General features: G+C 36.7%; 2 long non-coding RNA genes across 5 annotated transcripts; both read right to left on the reverse strand.

Annotated features, from left to right (window-relative positions):
- Window positions 1-6,046: 6,046 nt before the first annotated feature.
- LOC136252588 (uncharacterized) lies at window positions 6,047-9,187 on the reverse strand. Of its 2 annotated transcripts, XR_010699718.1 has the most exons (4): window positions 9,053-9,187; window positions 7,882-7,967; window positions 6,833-7,796; window positions 6,047-6,767 (listed from the first exon to the last, which is right to left on the reverse strand). It is a non-coding gene; the product is annotated as an uncharacterized lncRNA (long non-coding RNA). The 2 variants fall into 2 exon arrangements; XR_010699717.1 differs by having other exon boundaries at window positions 6,047-7,796.
- A 9-nt stretch (window positions 9,188-9,196) lies between these two features.
- Window positions 9,197-21,116, reverse strand: LOC136252585 (uncharacterized). Of its 3 annotated transcripts, none has more exons than XR_010699713.1 (6): window positions 20,964-21,116; window positions 17,085-17,215; window positions 15,190-15,326; window positions 11,134-11,403; window positions 10,742-10,908; window positions 9,197-10,695 (listed from the first exon to the last, which is right to left on the reverse strand). It is a non-coding gene; the product is annotated as an uncharacterized lncRNA (long non-coding RNA). The 3 variants fall into 3 exon arrangements; XR_010699714.1 differs by lacking the exon at window positions 20,964-21,116 and adding an exon at window positions 18,911-19,010 and having other exon boundaries at window positions 11,134-11,253; XR_010699712.1 differs by lacking the exon at window positions 20,964-21,116 and adding an exon at window positions 18,911-19,010.
- Window positions 21,117-21,125: the final 9 nt, after the last annotated feature.

The following is a 21,125-nucleotide window of genomic DNA, read 5'->3' on the forward strand; positions in this document are numbered from 1 at the left end:
ACATTGATGCATCATGCATGACATCATTTTAATAACAAATGACACAAAAAAAGTAACAGCTGTCCAATTGCCTCTCCATAATTTCTAAGATGACAGTTTACAGCTTCAGTAAATGCAATGACTGGCAGAGGAAGTAGTTGATGTAAGGGGGCTGACCAGAATATGGAATCTCTGGTAGCGAGGCCTCCCAGATGCTGTAGCCATTTTAGCTTTCACAAACAGTCTCAAAGTTCACCAAAATTAACTTATAGGTACAATTTGAAGTATTTTAACTAAAACATCAGATTACAATTATTTGTAGTTGTAATAAAAACTTATTTTGGCAATGCATTAATGAACATAATAAATTATCCTTCTTGGAGTGGGGCTGAAAACTGTGATATAGATCTTTATACTGTAATAGAATGCTCACCCTAATAGAGCAGTCAAGCAAAAACCTGTAGTAAAAAACTAAACATATATATTTTCCTACAGCTACTGACCTCTTACTTTAAGAGTTGGTGCATGTCTTACCACTGTACCAAGTGTTTCCAGGTGGCTATAGGCTGTTTTGTACTGCTTCAGTATAAATGCTCAGTGAGATATCATTCTGAGAGGGGCTTAAGCCCTCCTCAGCAGACTAGCCCCCCCCCCACCTATGTGCATGCAATTATATATATTGAACCACTGTTTTGCTCTTGCCACTTTGATTGACTCAGCACCATCAGTAAACACTTTCAATGCATGGTAGACTTTCAGATCACAATGGTTTGTCTTGTCATTGTAATCAATACAGTTGGTCATTATACAGTGACAAACACCACTTGTGGTGTTATAAATACTACTGTAGGAATTTTGAATACTATCTGCTGATTCTATGCACGCAGCAATAAAGGCATTGTAAAATTCTCCACTTCTTTGCTTTCCACCAGTTGCAATGTTTAAGGTAAAGGAAAAATCTGTGACATAACCAATTGTTCACCTAATATCATCAGTTACTGTTTTCCTTATGGTCTTAATTGTTCAAGGTTAGTTTATTTTATTGATTCAAAATTAATGTCACAGTGCATAATATATTATCCTATAAAATAATTTGAGCTACACATGATACGATATAATTATTATCAAGAGTTTATAGAAACACATTATTGTGCAACTTTAATGAAAAGATTCACTTCTACAGTCAAACAATGACACACCTGAGCAGCTGTAGGTGTATAGGTGACTTCCTTTGTTGTGTGCATTAAGTTTTGATCTACAAGTACAAGGAAATAATAATAACAATAATAATTGAATTTGATTAGGGATCATATCTAGAATACGTAGCAAGTAGGGAAGTTTCCCATGCCTTCTTTTTGCCGTTCAGTATAGACATGAATCTTGAATCTTCCTTTGAATTCCATTATTGTTCTCTACTACTACATATTCATGGTATAGGGCAGTAATAGCTTCATGCTATATAACCATCATGTGACTTTTGTCACTTTTCTGTATAGGCCTGAGTCTATGTTCAAAATTTTGCCCAAAATGCTTTTGGAAATATCCAAATATTATCACCTATATTATGCTCTTTAGGTGTTTCCATTATACTTGTGTTATGCTCCTAGATTTGCAACATTATCTTGGAACACTTATTACTAAGTGGACACTCTATTAAAGTGTTTCACTACAGAGTGACTATTCTATGAGTATCAATCTAGTTTCCACTAACTGTTCTATTAGGGAGCATCAATCTATTTTCATAGAATTAAGTTCCATAGTTTGAAATATCCATCTAATATTTTAACATGATGCTGGTATAGCACTCCAGCTTATTATGCATTTTATTATGCCGGCATATTTGATGCAGACCTACAAAAATTGTCCACAGTAAGAGGTGTGTGGAATGGATTGCTTCTCATACTGTGAAAGCAAACACATACAGATATCCAAAGATACTTGACTGCTACATTTAACCACAGTGCATACCTCACCCTTCCATTTTATAAAACCATGCACAAGAACATAATAATAACAATTATTGTATAAAATTCTAGTAAGCTGACAGAAATGATGAAAACATGTCAAAATACAAGGGACCACTGTGCAAGCCCTAGAGACACACATAACAGGCTGAAGTAAAGACACAAACACTAAAATGTGGTGGACACTGTTGACCAATATGAGCAGAACCTTGAATATACACACACAAACAAATGAAATTTTTGTAGTTAATAGTTGTAGGAGGCAGGAGGCTTTTTTAGGTGGCAAGATGAACATAAGCAAAGATAATGTAATGTACAGGGATTAGTGTCATAGATTAATATTGTGATAATTACACATTCTTGAGGATGAAAATTAATTTGGCAGACAGCCATGGCTACCAAAAAAATCCAAATTGTGAACATTTACATCCCTTGAAAATCTCAATACATACAGTAGCACTCTACACATACACTGACCAGTGAGGAGCAGTTAATGAACTTCTGTAGCGTAATCACTTCAGGTATAAGTGCTTGTGTTGTCAGTAACTAACTGAAGATGTGGATTGTGTTGTACTACTACTACTACTGGTAGTACTGGTATAGGGGTAGTAGGGTAGGAGATAGGGAATTGGCCTCCTGAACATGTCTCATGGCTCTCAAAACATGTATGGAACCAAAAAATTAAATAAGTTGTCCTTTGTTAAACTTATAGTGACCTCTCATAATATGGGGCCAAAAATTTATGCGGTCACTATAACATGGTAGTCTTGGTAATGAGAGGTCACTTTAGTAATACTTGGTTGAAATAAGTACAACCTAGCTGTACATACACGACTTGGCTGCAATAACAAGGTTGTCTTACTAAAGAGGTGAAGCTTAGGGTAAAGCCCATACAAGTCAAAGGCATTATGCTCACTCATTCTCATGCAAGACATCACAGTTCTACAGACCCAGACTTGGTTAGCCCTTCAGAACTGAGTCTGACTATTTGTCATAAAAGGTTGAAAATGTGACAGTCCACTTTTTATTGCCATAAATAACTGAGAAGTCATATTTCAATCTTGGCCAAACAATTTTTCAAGGGAAAACTCAAAACTTGAGAACAACTTCTTGATTAGCCCAATCATTGCTTGCTTTTCTAGCTACCACAACTTGATGTACAGCAGAAAATAGTAGTCAAATTGATCTCAAAATTCATTCAGGGGCATAGCTAGAAATTTTAAATAGGTGAGGCAGACCTTGCAATGCTTATGAATGATGCATGCATTCTAGTGTGTAAGTTCAATCAGGTATACATAGCATGTTCCAGCTAGGGGTCTGGGGGAATGCCCACGGGAAAGTTAAGAGTAATAAGATTGAATATGGAGGTAATTTTAGTCCTACTATTATGGTATTTCAAAGAATGTACATTATGGTATTTTATACATGTTGCTCAGACCTTGACTTGAGTAGTGTTAGTATATAGCTAAGCACTTGTAACATGTCAATCCAGGGGGTCTGGATTATGCTCCCCTGGGAAAGTTAGACCATCTGAAAAAGTTAGACCATCTGAGATTGATTGTGAGAGCAATTTAAGTAGCTTAATTTTATCAAAACTATAAAAATTTGCTTAAATGTTGTATTAGGATGATTGCTCAATTAGGGTGACTGCTCTATTAGAGTACATCGATCTTGCTTGACTAGTTTTTGAAAACTTCAGTAGCTAACCGCCTAGAGCTAACCCTGGATGGACTCTTACTATGTACAATAGGTTGAAATAAATAGCATATAAACTATTAATGTAAGCTTTCAGTGCATCTAAAAGGTCTAATGAGCTCTCAGTCCAGTGACTTCAGTCAGCAATATTTGGTGAGGCAACTACCTCAATTGTCTACATTGTAGCTACTCCTCTGTCATTGGACATTGTTTTTAATTTTTGTTGTTTTTCCAAGTAACAGTTTGCACAAGAAGCAATGTGTGACTATAATATTATACTATTACAACCTAATGATATCAGCTCTGTAAATGCTGTACTATATGGTCTCTGCAGCTATATTATATTGCAACAGCAATATTGACAGCCCTTCCAGCTTCTCTTATGACTTATATGTATAAATGCAAATGCTAACAGCTAGCTGAGCTGCCTTCCCAGTATCAAATCTAAATCTTACCTGATTGTTTTGTAGTGTTGGGATTGTACGTGTTTTTCCACACAGCACATGTCAATCACATGACAGACATTCTCATGTATTAATTGCTCTTAAGTGTTTATCTTAACAACTTAGCTTACTTTAATGGGGTTACAGGTTATAATAAAATAGCTAGAAATGATACCATGCACTAAAGCAAATTAAACCCACAATCACTTTTAAAACAGCATTACGTACAGGCTGTATGGTGCATGAATAAAGTTGTGTGAGTACCAAAGTCCACTCTATAACCCACAATCGATGTTTTGTATAAAACTAATGGGGTGAATGGAGGTTTGTCTTTTCACCTATTAAGTGTAAGCATGCTTGGATAGGACATAATATTATAATGGATTATGGTCACTTGGATTTGCCTGATATTATGTCCAAGTCTGGTAGTTATATATATATATGTGGCAAATCCCTTGTGGCCATGCATAGTGTAATTATTACAGTACTTAGCTTTGGGAAAGATTTTGTGAATAATAATTTGTGACCCAATTTTGGAAAGCCATCCTTTTGGGCACATGCTATTTTTGCAGGAAAACTCAATTGAAAATTCAGCAATTTTTTTAAATTAATTTTTTTACACATTTATTAAGGTGAAATTTCACACCCAAAGCTTCTTTCTGCTAGGAGATATGGATGATTTTATCAGACCATGTAGTGATTTCACCATGCGTGGGACACCAATTAACTTACAAATGAGGTGATTTGTTCAGGTGCTAGAATGTTAAAACTAAGTCTTAGACAATGATACATGGCATTTAATTAAAGAAAAGGACCAGGAACACTTGATTTAACTATCAAAAGTCTCTTTATAATATTTTTATACAGAATTAATTGTAAACAAAATGATTTGTCACAATTTGTCATGCTTAATCACGCACAGAATTCAATGCATTAATATGAAGTTATGTACTTTGTAATGTATTAGACAGTAAAATTGACCATATCTCTGGAGCCCTACAAGATAACAAGCTGAAATTTTGACACAAAGGCCAACACCCAGTGCCTCATTTTAGATACAAAAGAGAAAATTGACCAATGTGCCAAAAAGGATGGTTTTCCAAAATTGAGTCACATTTGTGACCTGATCTTGTAAGCCTATCATTTTGGCACATTGGTCAATTTTCTGTTTTATGGCTTAAATCAGGTACTGGGTGTTTTTTTGGTTTTTTTATCATTAAGCACTCCTGAGATATGGCCAATTTACTGTACTGTACATTACAAACTAACTTTTATCATACAGTACTGTATAGTAGGGACCATAAAGGTTTGGGCATAGCCCGTGAAAAAACATCAAGCCTCACTTTTCCCTGAAGCAGTATTGGTTAGGTGAAATTAAGCCCAAACAAGCCTTCAGATTCATTTTCAACTAGTTGCTATGAATTTTTTAACTAAAATTATTCAACGGAATTTTCTAGTGTGACTGACTGACTTAGTAACAGACTGATGCCTTCAGACAAGCGTAACTTGATAGCAGCTAAGGCTATGGGCTTAATTTTTTCACTGTTCAAAATCGCTTCAGCCAGACACGTGCCTTTCGGCATACTGCAGTACGCACAATGAATTCTTCATGGATTTACCATTGTCCTCCTTTGTGTCCCATTCATCTTTGTTGACAATGAAAGGTGTTGATTTGGCTTCTGTGCTTTGCCTTTCAATTACATGGTAATTGTCTCTTTGTCATGCAAAGAAAACATACCAAGGCATTAAATTGACCCTTACCAGAGAGGAGCGTAATTAGATGCCACAAAACTATTTGAAGTGTATTATTGTAAGAGGGAGTAGATACCTACTTATAAACAATTGCATAGTCTGACCCTTAATGATCAGAGCATGCAGTGACCCACATTCCTTAACGATTCAGCTGCAGTTTTGCTGTAGTGGCAAACCACGTCTCTTAAATATTACGGAGCTTGAGACAATCAACGAGATTGATATACTTTAATAAAGCTGTCACAACAACACTTGTATAACATAGCTATGCTATAAAAAAGTTAACAAAATATGTACAATAATATAATTATTATAATTTGTTTAAAAATGAAGTACAGATTCAATGATATAAAGTAGTGAATCTACCAGTGGAAAATCTAGATTGCACTAAAGTTCTATTAGAAATTCTTGAATAAAACGTGCACTCTATTACAGTATTACAAAAATAAATAAAGTCTATAGTACATGACTGGATTTGACAAAACCAGTTTTCCACACACATCCTATCCTTTCACTTTAACCACTTGTAACTTGACCACTCGGTATGCTATTGACCTACAATTTTCACAATATGTTTTCATTGCATTAATGCAATAACAGGTGAAAATTTGAAAGTGATAGCTATAGCTTCCTTCTACATTGAGTTATGGTCCTTCAAAGTCACAAATTTGGATGTGTGTGGAAGCCTGGTTTTGTCAAATCAGGCACATATTATTACAATACTAAACTATTGTTCATAATCATCATGGTATGAAATTGGGTAATAAACAAGTCCCAGTGTCAGTTTATGACTGCTATAATTTTGACCTAGGCCTGATTTTGCATGGATATTTCTTCCAACACAATACTTCTGCACATTGTGGCTCAGTTCTGATAAGGAGAAGCAGCCGTACATGATGACATGTACAAAGTATTTGATGGTGGCACACACAAGCTGAACAAAGTATAATACAAAATGGTAATGTGGTTGTATGAATTAGGTAACATTATTGAAACTACCTGCAATAAAGTGATGGCAAAGGTTAGCGGAATCTTAGCCAATTATTTCCAAATGTTACTCCACCATTAACTCCCTAACATGGAGGAGACCACCTGATCAGGATGTGATTCCAAAATGCGTAGTGGGCAAGATGGTGATCATTGACAACCAAGCCACAATGACTCCTTCTCACAACCATGACATCTTCACCTTCCACTTACCTCAGATAGCCAACGTGGTAGAGAACACTGTTAACCACATGCCATCAGCTGATCTGCTCTCCACATACTTTGCCACACAACACATCAGGTGAGCAAGGCTATTGAGGGTACGTCCCACACTGGAGCACCTTTTCTTTTCATGACCAAAGCTGGACCAATAACCTACCACCCCCCGCATTTGTGAATGCCACTGAAAATCTTATAACAATTTTCATACAAACACACTTCAAACACTAAAACATTCACAACATTACAACTGGTGCTTATTAATACACCAGAAGATCACTACGCACAAAAAAATCAATGTCTACAAATTATTAATCAACTTGATGGCTCCATTTGCACAGACCTATAGTGAGAATTTGTGTGTCATATAGCTCGGTCAAAGATGCGAAAAATATCTATAATGCTTTCTATAGAATAATTTATTATTTTATGTACATCCAGGGCATATATGCAAATCAGTTTAATGTATATAAATCTCAATTTTCTTTTCATAGTTGGTGTTTACCAGTTCATGAAGGGGGCTATAGATGTCGTGTATACCTAACCCACCAAGTGAGACCACACACCTCCAGAGCACTCTGGGAATGCCAGAAACACTTGACGATTGCACCCTAAATGATATGGCACATCATGATAGTACAATACACACCGCTGAAGAATCCACACGAGGCCACTGGGCTGCACCCAACTACGTATCACAATTCTCCAATTTGTCTGTCCACCAGTCCAGAAGTAACGACATCACCAAACAGTGGCCCTAGTTGTAATAGAAAACCATTAAAAGATAGGAAGAAATGTAAGCCACATGACCCTCACAAGTGCACTATAACAGATAGCCTCACCTGTAGTGATGACAACATCAATTTCTGAAATCTAGAATCGGATGATGACCAAAAGTTCCTTCTGGCATGTGGACTCTCTTTCATTCCTATGGTCAGACATAGTGAACAGATGATGAAAGAACTATGAGAGTACATTAAAAATGTGAAAAATAACTATACAAATATGCACAGATATGCCAATTTGAACAGTGAACTATCAATTAAAGACACTAAATTTTCAACCTAGTAAGACCACAGCATGTGGGGTATCAATGGAATAACAAAGGCTGCTACTTGAGATTATCACCATATAGGATGGTTGTGGTCTAAATAAATTAGACTTCAAAACACAGAGTTCTATGGAATTTAGAAACCCTCAGGCTCTGTAGTATCACATTCTCTTCATTTGGGTGCCACCCCCAACACAGGCATTTCAGGTTACAGTGAATTGTTTCTTATAATTATACAAACATAATCGCAGTCTTAAAATGGATCTGAATGGGCTAATACCTGTTATGTAGCATAGATGGTATTATGTTACTTATGCTGCTAGCTTTACCAGTATATCAGCTATGCCTATAAACTACATGTATCCTCATGTCTAACAATCAGGGCAACTGATAGTTGTATGTGAATTAATTGTAGCTGCTAAAATGAGAACTTCAGAGCACAGATAGCAACATGGTCAAGACAGTTAACTGTTAGTTTGGGTCAACATCAAGAACTCTATATCATTGCACACATTAAGGTAATTTGTTGGTGCTTTGTTGAGACCACATATGGTGACCACAATCCATACCTAAACAGATACAATGCTACCCTTTACACTTGTATTGAAGAGTAAAATATCTGATGGTCATTAGCAATACAGATGTCCTCACATTAGTTTATCTGTTTACTTGACCTTACAGGCATTACTCTTAGTGGATAATACTATACACAAGTAGAATTTTTAAAACTCCAAAATAAAAAGTCATAATTGGTACGATACTAAATTCTGGACTTTACATTGCATACAAAACCCTTGGGGATGATATGGACTTCAGATGTATCTGGAATGTACACAAAACTTGTTCTTCAAAAATTATAGACTATTTGAACACTTCAATTAATAAAGGATTCATTTGAAATTTAGTCAACAGTTTAGATAACTAACTGGTCTCAGGTCCTATTTGTACACTAATATACCTACCTCTTGATATGTCAACATCGGTAGCTGAATATTTACTAGTTGGTCATATTTCTGCAGCCATATTCAAGTTGGTTTCCCCAACATGAAGTGTAGACGTGTAGGATTACATCATAAATCAGTTCTTCGCTTGTTCACCTGGAGGAGAATAAACACAACCAATAGAATGACTACACAGAGAAACAGAACCACACACAGATCAAAAACTGCAGTAATAAACAAAGGTACACAACTCCTTAAATGCACCTCCTGAAGCATAAAGCTTGTTAACTACATGTGTACTGCTACATGTTAGCAGTGTTTTCTGAGAAGATTAGTTAAACAAAACATGAAAAAGTGGTATATGGGCAGAAATGAACTATATACCAGTTCAATGTATGCATGAAGGGCTGACATTAAGGTGGTGATAAAGCAATAACGCGCACAAAGAAGCCATATCAAATACTTTACGTCACATGCGGCCATTATGTAACAGGATAAAGCAAAGTAGGCACGTAGCTAATTAGGGCGCAAGACCATGCATAGTAACCAAGAACTACTGGTACATGGGCAAGCAATGCAGCACAAGCGTAAACAACAAGCAGCTGCTGCTATACAAGCCAGGTGGAGCAAAACAAATGGTAAATTAAGACATAATTGTACAGCTTTATTATTGTTATAATTACAACTAGACCATGAAACTAACAATACAGTGAATACACAAGTCAAGACAACAGGTAAACAACTATACACTATTACTAATAAAAAAGTTATTACAGCATTTTCTCATTCTTCTGTGCAGCTAACTCATCACCACCCAACTGTTTACTAACAGGCAACAGAGTAATTTCTCTAGTGCTGCTGGGCAAATTTATTGAAACCATCACCCAACATTCAGCCTTGTGTTCTTCTTCCTTGGGTACAAGCCGTCATTATGGGTTAGCGTCAATAATGGTATGCCAGTGCTTGAAGTGTTCCTCGTTGTTTCGGTTTACCACCTCTGAAATTACTACCACCAATGGCACTAATCACTATGATGTGAACATCGGTGCTGCTTTAGGGCAGATAGCTACTGGAGGTGGTGCTGAATACATGAAGGAACAATTGGCCTGTTTCCAAGTCCCTTCTCTGAGTACCCCATCCTTCATTGACCTGGAATGTGACATGGGAACAATATTTAAAGAAACAGTAACTGAACAAATACTTATTGCTGGTCAGAAAGAGGAGGAATTGGCCATCCAACGAGGCAGCTACCACAACACAGTGCCAGCGATAACTGAGGTAGTTGATGGTGGCTGGAGTAAGAGGAGCCATGGACATTCCTATATTGTCAATTCTGGTGTTGGTGTTATATTTGGGGCAGCAACCAAAGGACTTCTGTTCATTGGAGTCAGGAACAAGCACTGTTCTATATGTGCCATCAACGCAAGGAGAGAAACGCCAATACCAGAATACAACTGTTTTCGTAATTGGTCAGGTAACTCTTGCAGCATGGAGGCTGACATCATCTTTGAGGGTTTTCAACTGTCAGAGCAGATGCATGGTGTTCAGTACTACTGGCTTATTGGTGATGTGGATAGTTCGGTTTACCATGCTGTTGTTTTTGGGGTGCCATCTTACAGAATAGTCATCAAGAAGGTGGAGTGTGCCAATCATGTCATGAAATGCTACAGAAACAGGCTAGAGGGAGTGTACAATGACAAACCAGCTTACCATAGTAAGCAAGGACTATCCAAATCCATGATGAAGAGGATCACCCATGGGGCGAGGTGTGCTATCAAGATGCATAGTGCCACAGGTGATATGGCAGCTCTTCTTCATGACTTGCGGAATGGTCCTTGTCACTACTTCAGATTACATGACAGGTGCAGTTCAACATTCTGTAAACACAAAGACATATTACCATCAGGTAAAGTATATTGCAGAAGGAAACCAAACAAAATTTTTTGATTCAAAAACAATTACTAATAGTCTGGATTGGTTGTGTCAGATAATTTATTATGCAAAGTTTTTATAGGGCACTCAATTTCTTTGTAACAAATTTCCTTCTACTATAGATAAACAATTAATCAAATGTACGAAATAAGGTTACTATATACTCTTACCTCAAGAGTTTACATGATACATACAATCATATAGGGCCATCACCTCTGGACAGTCTTCCTCCCAATTTTCTACATGATGTTGAAGCAGCAGGAGACAGATTGGTTGCAAAAGCAGAACAACTGATACAGAACAAAACCACCAATATTAGTGAGAACTTCATATCCACAAAGGGGTTCAGATAACCGGGAGTCCACTGTACTTACTCTTATACAATACACAATTCTGTACTGTACTGTATGATAATAATGGTAGGCCCTTCAAGTAAAGGTCTGTTAAAATGCATAAAATGTCTGTTAAAATGCATAAAATGTCGGTTGTCATAAATATACACCAGATGTTAGGCTGATAATCTACCAATACAAAGAATTGTTTGTGACCTACCACATCTCATAATTATACACATATATTTATACGTACATACACTACATATAATACACCCACACACCACCACATACACACCTCTCAGTTAATTGTACAGAGACACAACCAAACACATCTGATGTACACACATTATACCACATAATACACAAGGTTTCACATATGTATGTACTGTGCAGTTTCTTCACTATACACAATGAAGGACAAAAGTGAGCCCATGATGAATACATTGTACAAATTGGGTTATGCCGAAATTCACTGGTCAAACTGAAGTGATGTCTAATAGTAAAATAATCAAGCTTAGCCATTATCAAGTTACAATTGTCTGAAGGCATATAGTATACACAGTTAGTAGAAAATTCCACTATATTAAAATATAAAAATTTCCAACTTGTCAGAAGCATTTTGAAGACACTTTTGTACTTAGCTATATAGTAACTCATCAATACTGTCAAGGCACAGTGAAGGTACTGTGAGAATAGTTTTTGGTCATTATTTTATGTGAGAATATGTAAACCTTCATGACCCTTAATACACAGTACTACTGCACCCATACAATACTTAGTAAGTTTGAAGCAACTACAGTAGAGATGGAAATTTTTGCTGATAGAAATTTTGCTGCTTCATAGTTTAGTTTGCCTGGCAAACACCAGAAATGTATACCCTCATAATTATTTTGATGAAACTTTATATTGTGTATTAGTCCGGTAGATATAACTGAAAAAAGGGGTGAACCTGGAAAAAATTCGAAGAAAGCTGAATTTGGTATCATTAGAAAGCGAATTTTTCATAGAATAACATATTCAAAATCCCATAAAATCCACCTCAGGGAAAATTTTTTATGGCCGATTTAGTATTTAGCATATATGACTAGATTCAGGAAAGTGGATCTTCCACGCATATCCAATTTACCAACTTTGACAACTCGTAACTTCAGATTGGAAAATGGTATTGACTTGCAATTTGATCAGTAGTGAGCACCAGCATCACTTATTAGGTGGAGAAAATTTCAGATTGATATTCAACTTGAACACTAAGTTGTGGTTTCTCAATCGGATGTATTTGCAGACCCATTTTTGCAAATCTGGTCATTTGTGACCAACAAAAATGTGCTATCCTAAAATTATTTTTTCACAAGAAATAGTTTCCTTAGCACTTCTGCAACTCTCTCCTCCACATTTTGCAACACATTAATAATCCATGTTTGCAACAAGAGCATAATATTGCTACCACATGGATTTGCAATAGAAAGCTAGAATATATTTTGTACAAACTTAATTATATGATCTATGGGACTGGTCCCATGTCTATCATCATCGGTTGCAGCCTTAGTCCTTCTAGTTTCCAGCCCCATATTAAGTTCCCTCCAATGAATAACTTCTTGCATCAGCTAAAACCATTGATCCTGAAAGCTCCATCCAACTGCAAGGGTTAGCACACTTTCACAGCTCGCATGTGTAATAACTTTCTGATGCCACCATTTCCATGTACTTTGTTTTGTATACTAAATCAGACTGATTTCCATCAAACTCCAACTTTTTCAACATGTGCAATTGTTACATTATATAATCCATCATTAACTTTTCAATTGTTTGCACATCATTTGATTGCTGATTAGGCCAACTTTACCTCTTCAAATGTTGCGGACATTGTATCACAGCCACCCGGGAATGTGAAAAGAGGACCTACATATGTGCTCAATAACGTCATCATTTTTCCAGATCTTCAAATGTTTTACAACCTCTGAATGAAAAGAGATATGTACTTGTCATGTTCTGCTTCCAGCGTGCACCAGTAACACAAGAACTTCATTGTTGTCATCAACTACAACATTCAATCTACTTCCTTCAATTGCAAAATTGAAATGTGCATTGGACTATCAGTATGTCAGAATCTCCATGTGTGCAATCAGTGTGTAGGGCTGGCAGCATCCCCAGGTATGTTATGGTACGTATGTGCAGGTGCAGATATTCAGTCAAGTGAATCTATGGAAGCATACAAAAACCAGGAAGTTTGAGCAAATATCAATTGATTGTCCAATATCTGAGAGATGATGGCCAGGTTGTGCATCAGAGTAATTTGGATACTGACAAACTGATTGTTCAATGTGCACTTCAATTTGCAATTGAAGGAAATAAAGTGTGTTGTTGACACTGATGTTCTTGTCCTCCTGCATGGTGCACCAGAGCATAGCAAATATATATTTTCTTTCAAAGGTTGGGAAACATTTGAACATTGGAAAATTGATGACATTATTTGGCACATAGGTCCTATTGTAATGTCATAATTACATCTTCTCTTTTCACATGCCTGCATGGAGTTGCTGTGATACAACATCTGCAACATTTGAACGGGATAAAGTTGGCCTAATCAAGAAGAAAATGATGTGCAAATGATTGCAAGAACAACACACTTTCACAACTTGTATGTGCATCTACAAGTTATTCATTAGAAGGAACTTAATGACTAACTTGATCCATTACCATAATGGAGCTGGAAACTAGAAGGATCGAGGCTATATGCAACTGATGATAACAGACATGGGACTAGCACCAGAAGTCTTAACTTAAATTTGTACAATCTAAATGCAAGCTTTCTACTGCAAGTCCATGTGGTAGCAACATTACGCTCTCAGTGTAATCATGGATTAAAGTATGTTGCAGCATGTGGCAGTTGCAGGGAAGAGAGTTGCAGAAGTGCTGAAGAAACTGTTTACAATAATCGTGACAAATATATTTGTTCAGAACTTACATGATAGGCACCTATCCTTATTTCATACAGCTAATATTGATTGCAATGAATTTCTTATGAGAAAATATTTTAAGGATAATATGCATTTCCACAAATGACCAGATTTGCAAAAATAGGTCTACCAAATGCATTTAATAAAGAAACCACAACTTAGTGTACATCAACCTGAAATTTTCTCCACCTAATAAGTGATGCTGGTGCTCACTACTGATCAAATTTCAAGTCAATATCATTTTCCAATCTGAAGTTAAGAGTTGTCAAAGTTGGTAAATTGGATACGTGTGGAAGAACAACTTTCCTGAATCCAGTCACATATGCCTCAATACTAAATTGGCCATAAACATTTTTCCCCAAGATGGATTTTAGAAGATTTTGGATATGTTATTCTATGAAAAATTTGCTTTCTAATGATACCAAAATCAGCTTTCTTCGAATTTTTTCCGGGTCCAACCTTAAATCTACCGGACTATATTCTTACATGCTATTCACAGTTATTGTCCATATTTTCTGTAGTGATTGTTGAGACACTTCTCATACTGTTTTTCATTTGAAATGTTTCAAACTTCTCAGTAGTAGATGTATGGAGCATGTGTTCAAATTTTATGGCATGCCTAGCAGTATGTGTGCAGTTCACCATAACTAGTCATAATATATTTATGGTAACAAACAAGTACTAGTTCAATTAGGGATCATATGTAATGAAACAAGTAGGATACACCTACAGGTATACTAGTGAACATTTAATCCACAAGTGTAAACAACCTTGATCACTTTCTGTGATCCCTATTAAATCAAACTTGTACTTGTTCAAATAGAAGCCACATCATTTTAGTGGTGGGATGATTGTATGTCACCACTAACAAGGATGGGTGGTATTAATGGTGTGGAGGTTAACTAAGTAACTGTTATGGTAGATAGTTCATTACCTGAACCAGTCCTGGAGGGTATAGCACAAGTAACACTAAATAATGTGTCCTCAACAATTACATACGACAGCAGCAGCAATCCCAGGACCTCAGACACATCATGGAGTAGTCCTCCAGTAACACTGTGTGTAGTTACTCTAATAAAATGTACACATGAGCAGACACTCAATGACTGGTTAACAGATTATCAAATGTGTATGTAGCCATAATACATATCCCATCTCAACCACCTGTACAAATTGTGACTATATGTTTAGTGAAGTGTAATACATATTATGATATTTCAATTGTACAGTAACATGATACAGTAATGTTGGTATATTAATAGTCCAGCTGTGAGTGTGGTCCTACAAATGACATGGCTTAAGGTAACGTCAATATTAATGGCGGTGACAATGAAATGACTACAATGATATTAATGTCATTATAACACATCATTATTAACAGCAATTCTTCGGTCATCACTTTGATGTTACACATTTCTAACAGTAGTCACTTTAAAGTCACACCCCTATCCACACCAGGGTTGTTATGGTCTACACACACATTACTCTACAAGAGTATTGTGTAAACAAATAGTGTTGTACATTCAGGTTGACATGTGAATACTGAAACAAGTTGAACTCCACTTGTACCGCAATACAAGTTAACACTCAGTTATCCAAACCCCAATTGTCTCAAACAATACTAAAGGTGCTCACAGAAGTGAATAGTTGAAGCTCATTTGTTTATATGCAAAGCTCCATTCAAATACTCTAATAGAACATACACTCACATTTGAAACACTCTAAATAAACAGTCATTTCAAATTCCAATAAACAAGGGTACAGACAAATCATGGTTGGATAAGCAAGGGTCTACTGTACTTGTGTATGTTCTATCAGAGTGTTTTAACAGGTTGAAGTCTGCTACATGTGAATATTCTGAAAATGTGAACACAATCAAGCACCGAATAACTGATTATTTATGGAACCACTTTTCTAACAATTTCAACTCCGCAAGAACCTGCACATTTTACATTCTATGCCCATGCTATTGATGTTCCAAAGAACCCATTCCTACAACTAAATGACTATTTAATCTTCTTATATTTTCACTCACTGATGTTAGAACTAGTTGCTGGCATGCCTTCAGCATGCACACCAATAATTTTAATTGTAATTTTGTACATGAATGCTGTAAAGCTATAAAAATTAATAAATAAAAATTCTCACCACACAAGGTGTTACCAATTATATGGTTTACATGATCACAAGTACACCACTTTTCATCAGGTCACTCATAAGCCAATACACTTTTACAGTTTAGTAGTTGACTAGTCCACTTCACACACACATACAGTGAAACTCATTAATAGCACTACCTGTGGGACCAAACAATGTGGCCTCAATAATGAGGTGGTCTTACTGATGAAATCATGAAGTACACCTTAGTTATGTATATTGGGACCTATCAGAGGTGGCCATGACATGTAACAGTGTTCCTTATATAAAAAACTGGACCGTAAATCACAAAACACACACACACACAAAGCATACAGCAGCTGTCTGAAACAAAGGTATTGCAGCCCGCACTCGGATTCCTGTGTACCACTCAGGCGCTTGAGTCTTGTGCAGGAAAATCCTCATGGGGCAGGGCTAGTAACCTGCAGGAGGACTGTCCAAGTCTCACAGAGTGAGGTTGCAAAACCCAAAGTTCCCAACACTGCTAAATGAGACAAGGACAGTTGGGCATTTACTTTTCCAGTACACACCAGGTACCCATTGATATTACAGCTGGGTGGGCTGTAATACACTACACACAAACGCACACACACACAAACACACACACACACATCAACATAAACTTATATAAGTTTCTCTACACTCTCAATGAGTAAGGTACAAGGAGATTACCAGAAGATGTGCTTGATCCATCTTGATGTTGTTAATCACCATCTGTTCCATTAGGATGACTGTCCATAACTGTTTCCCTCATTGTTCTGTACCTCTAGCACCTTTAAGGTGAACACAGTGTTGGACATGCCCTGAGGACAACAGGTAGTAATTAGTTATAACACAGAACAACTAACAGAACACAATGCTGACACTACACAAACACAACTACAGTGTCACTTGTTGAAAGAATTGTCATACAATAGTGACTGGTACAGACAGGTATTCCTGTCTAGTGACACTACCTCATTTACAAATGGGACCAAAAAGAGCCTGTGTAATGATGTCATCTGATCAGTGAGGTCATGAGGTACAAATAGTGGTTTACATTCAAGTTGAAATATGATCACTGAAACAGCTCAACCACCAACATTAAAAGAGGCCACAATAATTGTGTACGTTCTATTAGAGTGTTTTGTGAACAATTGTGTATGACCACAAAATCAAATCGCAGTATTGCCAATTAAATGCATTTTGGCCGTACGACATGAGTAAATACTGGGACGAAAGTCACAAAACGAAAGTTGCGCAAGTTCTTTTTGTGTCAGGGTGAATAAACCCAGGGACGATTTTCCATTTACCATTTGTGTGTAATAGACGCCTTAGTAGAAATATCATCTCCACAGCCTAAACATCAACTGCCCATAGAAATTAACTGATTGAAACCCTTAAAACATCACTGTGTGATTGAATTCTTCGCTGTTCGATATGTTTGCTAATGCAAGCCGCAGTGTAATTACGCATTCCTAAACACAAGTCCTGAATGCTAGACAGACCAGACCCTATTTTCGGGACGCTTGTATAAGCACCTAAATAGGGTCGGTGGTGCCAGACTAGTCACTAATTGTGTAATCAGTCACTATTGATTATTTGATTACCATGAGGTGACTATTAATAATGATATAATGATAGCTCATTTCATCACTTCAAGGATGATGGGAGGACCATACCAGTAGTCAGTGCTATTGTATTGGGTGTGCATAAACCGAGGGGTAGGTAACAAGCCAAAATTGTCTACAAAGTTTCAAAGATGACTGCCCATATTGCATCTTTCAGAAATATGACTGCCCAAATTTCATCTTTCAAGAGAAATTTCAGTTAAAATTTCCTTAAAATTCATTAATTTCAAAATTAGTAAATCTATAATTTTAGACTCTCAAATCTCATATTTCAAACTGTATAAAATTCAGGCAATATTTCATCTTTCAGAAATAATTTCAGAGATGATCTATGAAATTTCAGGTCGTTATCTACCCCTCAGTATAAACAGTGGAATAGAACGGTGGGATGAATTTGTTTGAAGTCTTGATGTCATTCTTACACCCAAAAATAGACATACAATTTCCCAGGTCACCTTTTACATTTTGGTACCTCAACAAAACTGAACTTGTTTACAAACTTAACAAAGTCAATTATACACACAATTGTAGTTTGATATAATGTTGGGAATCCCAAGAAAACCTTCTGCTGTATATAACACATGACAAAGTGGAAAATTATCAATTATAAAAGTTAATTAGCTGATTACATGTATTGTAATCAGTATACTTAGACTACAACAAGTTTGATACTGAAATTTGATTGGCTGAAAACGTGGTCTCTAAATCTCGTAGAGCCACGGTCATGTCCAATAGAGACCACGCTCTGAGGCGATACGAAACACGATAATTACGCGCCTGTAACATTGGCAACGCATGGGCATTTAAATGGCTAGTAACAGCCGTACTGAATTAGAGGGAGGTGTAATGGGCTTGTTTGTACTAATCAACACTACATTACTGGCTTACAAGCAGCTGTCGAGGCACAACAACAGCAACAATGAGTTGTAGTCCACTCGCTGAGTCCAGTACTTCGACACATAGCACGCGCCTGTAGCATTGGCAACGCATGGGCGTTTAAACGGGTAGCAACAGCCACGCTGAGGTCCCGCCATGTCGGGAGGTGTAGAGGGCTTGTTTCTAGTAATTAGCCATACATTTCCTATTTACAAGCAGCTGTCAACTCAAGGTACAATAACGAGTTGTAGTCTAAATAAGTTAGACGTCAAGAACCACTGGGTTCTACGCGAGGTTCTATGGAACCCTGGTTCTTGACGTCTAACTATTATTTAGAGAGACATATCTATGTAATAGTTAGAGACCTACAAAGTAGCCTAAAATCTGACCTCAGATCTTCTAAATTTTCTGGAGGCATGTCTTCAGAGGCACTATATAAATTTTCAAAAACCTCCTTTAAATATCCTAGATCCGCCACTGATTCCCCTTGTTGAATGATACTGATGAAACCCAGTACAAACAGAAATGAAGTCAATAAGTTGAGGAAACTTTAACCATGTAATACAAAATTATTGCATTCCGTAATATGGTCACATTTTTGTAAGTGATAGATTAAAAAGTGAACAGTCTAATTTCATACCCACTGAATACAAGTTACATGGACTGAAGGAAGGAGGGAATCCACACCAGCAAAATATAGTTCAGATAAGATATTCATTAGAAGCTTGATGATTCCATAGGTAGTTCCTTCTTGTTGCAATTCACAACGTGAATGTACTATGATATCTGGTTTCTGTACAACCATCTACACATTCAGAGCCTCCACAAGAGTTAGGAGAGCAGACACTCTGACTCAGGCAACAACGTAGACGATTTGCAGTTATACGGAAGCCAGCCTTTACATGGATCACAACTTGGTCAACACCACTTTTAGCTGACCATCAAACACTCTTTGTTTGATGTGATATTTTAAAATAAAAAATACAAAACAGTATATAATAAATGGACTTTAAAAAAGAGCTTCTATGACCTGCACAGCAATGGACAAATTCATAATAATGAAAAAATCAACCGTTGCTCCTAGCAACCTAAATTTTACATTATTTGTAGGTGTCAATGTCTTAAGTCACCTCTCCAAGTTTTATAAAGATAGCATATATAAGTCATGAGATATGACATTTTTGAAGTTACAATTTTCCCATACATTGTCAATGAGAGGGGCAACAGTTGCCCCTTCTCGGTAATCACACAAATCATGGGATTCAAAGAATGTCATATCTTATGACCTATATACACTATCCATTTATAACTTGGAGAGATTATTGTTGACATTCCACCTACAAATTATGAGATATATGTACTTGTGAATTTTTGGTTTGAAATACCTCATTTTTGTAACTGCCCAGAAGGGGCAACTGTAACCCTCTCACATAGATATGTATGGAAAAACTGCAATTTTCAAAAATGTCATATCTTATGACATATATATGCTATCCTTTCAAAATTTGGAGACGTTACTTTAGATGTTATCACCTAAAAATAATGGGAAATTCAGGTTGCTAGTAACAACGGTTATTTCTATATGCTATAAAGCCTTATTATGGAATTTGTCTATTGGCACCTCAAGAGGTGCCTCAGCAACTGGACAATACAAACTGGACTGGGCACCACAAATACATGTATCTATAGATCTGTTAAATGAGAAAAGTTTAATTTACATCTCAACCATCCCATATTTTTTCCCAGGCTAGATAATCACTACTCCATAAGAAAGACTATGCTTAACACACAAGATTCTCTTATGGCAGCATCACCCAAAGGGCTGTACAATGAACGGCACACAACGCAGAACTTATTTCTGGTGTCATGAGCATATTGGAACAATACATCATCATCAATCACAGAAGGAAGCGTATTCTTATAAATTACAAACAGTAAAAGCCAATAAGGCATTGCTTTGAATACACCCCTCTCTCATTAAACTCCATGATGAAAACTGTCAGTGTCATCCTCTATATACACTGAGGAGCTAGGCGATGGACTATACTTCTATATTAAAACATACTTTGCCTCGAATACTGAGAAATATAGTCCTGGAGGAGGAGAAATCGGTGGCAACTTTATCATTCGCAGACCCAGCTGCCCCTGCAGCAGTCCTGCAGATGAGCTGTAGACGTCGCCATAGATACATGAATATGTGATTGTGGGTTGGAGTTGTGACTCAAGA

The sequence above is a fragment of the Dysidea avara genome, chromosome 4 (assembly GCF_963678975.1).
Source record: "Dysidea avara chromosome 4, odDysAvar1.4, whole genome shotgun sequence".
Lineage (NCBI taxonomy): Eukaryota > Metazoa > Porifera > Demospongiae > Dictyoceratida > Dysideidae > Dysidea > Dysidea avara.